This window comes from Piliocolobus tephrosceles, unplaced genomic scaffold, assembly GCF_002776525.5.
Source record: "Piliocolobus tephrosceles isolate RC106 unplaced genomic scaffold, ASM277652v3 unscaffolded_24314, whole genome shotgun sequence".
NCBI classification, from domain to species: domain Eukaryota; kingdom Metazoa; phylum Chordata; class Mammalia; order Primates; family Cercopithecidae; genus Piliocolobus; species Piliocolobus tephrosceles.
In genome coordinates, this window is record NW_022306882.1 from 1,870 (window position 1) to 3,550 (window position 1,681).

At 48.2% G+C, this 1,681-nt stretch overlaps 1 pseudogene across 1 annotated transcript; it reads right to left on the reverse strand.

Annotated features, from left to right (window-relative positions):
• Nucleotides 1–380: 380 nt before the first annotated feature.
• On the reverse strand, nucleotides 381–1,612 carry LOC111534738 (annotated as a pseudogene). Its single transcript, XR_002729192.3, has one exon. The product of XR_002729192.3 is annotated as a eukaryotic translation initiation factor 4E type 2 pseudogene (transcript).
• Between the last annotated feature and the right edge of the window lie 69 nt (nucleotides 1,613–1,681).

A 1,681-nucleotide genomic window follows, 5' to 3' on the forward strand; every position in this document is an offset into this window, starting at 1 on the left:
CATGCCAGAAACAGGCTTGCACACAGGCTCTGCTCATACGGGAAACAGGCCTGACACACAGGCTCTGCTCATATGGGAAAATGATTTCAATCACTGTCCTCAGCTCCAAATTCTGTACTTGGAACCTAGATTATAATCTAGCTCCTAATCAAACTAGATTCTGCTTCAGTTCAGTTTACTAAGGCATTCCTTCTAAGCTGCCTCAGTGAAACCTGTAAGAGTCACTGGATTACAATTCTAAGTGTAGCTGTGCCTAAGAAGGAGAGAGTCCCACAGGAGAGGAGACTGGAGGGCATAAGGCAGGGGATGATACAAAATCCTGGACAGTCATCACATCAGTAACACAGCTTCAGAAAGTGGTGGGCTTGGAGGAGGGGAGAGAAAGAAACAAAGTGTCCCAATAATTTAATGGCATAGCTAGAAGAGAGCATTTACAGCTATTCTGGGACTCTCCAACAGAAAGCTTTTCCTGGATGCACAGACATTCATAATACTGGTAACTCTCATCAACAGCTCTGGCATCTACACGTGGCCATGGTACCCTTCGTACAGCACGGGAAGAGAACAACAGGATGCCCAAGAGGCATCTGGACAGGAGACAGCGAACAGAAAGGCTGAACGCCCCCCATGGAACCCCATTAAAAAACAATGTTTGTCTATTACAAAGTCACGTTTTCCGTTTTTCCGCCTTATAAAGTCAGCGATGCTGGAGGGTGTCTAGTGGAATCCGTCCTCCAGGAATGAGTGCAAAAGGGGAGCACACGGCTCAGGGACGTCCCTTCAGTGAGCAATGGAAGGACTGGCTGGAGGCCTCCCATCCATTTCGGACAAACACACACATACAGAAAAGGATTATTGCCAGCTTGTGTACTTTCACAATGTGATTTTTGTATTTCGAAAGCTTGAATTGTCCTTGATGCTGTCGGTGTGAGTTTTGTATTCCATAATGGTGTTGGGAGGTAGGTTAAGCACTCGCCGAAGTGTGTCCTGGATTCGGGCTGTGGTTGCTTGGTCACTGGCAGTCTTATTCCATATTGAAATAATGTCCTCCTGAAAGCGGACAGACACCACAGCCCCACAGATCTCCTCCCCAACCATGAACTGTTCCCCCAGCATGGCCAAAATGAGATTCTCCCAGCAACGGGAGGCTAAGCCCTTCCGCAGCCGAATAATCCACTTGCCACCATTTTTATTTGCATCATCCTCCCACATGGGTTTAATTCCTTCTTTGAAGAGATGGAAGTCACTGTGGCCTATCAGGTCCCCGGGACTTACCATGTGGCTATAAAACCTCCAGAACTGCTCCACAGAGGCAAAGGTGCCAATCTGTTTGATATTCTGTTCATAGCTCTGTGAGCTAGTGGGACGGCCGGGGGTTCTCCTGGAGTACCAAAAAGTGTAGTTGCTCTGCAGGGGATGCTCTGCTGGTCCAGGAACAACAGCCTTTCTCTTGCTACTGCTCTGATTCTTGTCTCGTTCCGTTTTTTCCTTCTCACCATCTTTCTGTGTGCTGTTTTCTTCATTCTGATCATGGTCCCCACTGTCATCATCTTTCAAAGCGTCGAACTTGTTGTTCATCCTCTCGCCGCGGCTGTCGCCACTGCCTCAGGGAGTGACTAAAGCAGTTTCTCAAGGCGTCGCTCTTTGGGACCTGAGTTTATTTGTGGTCTCGGAGCGCCAC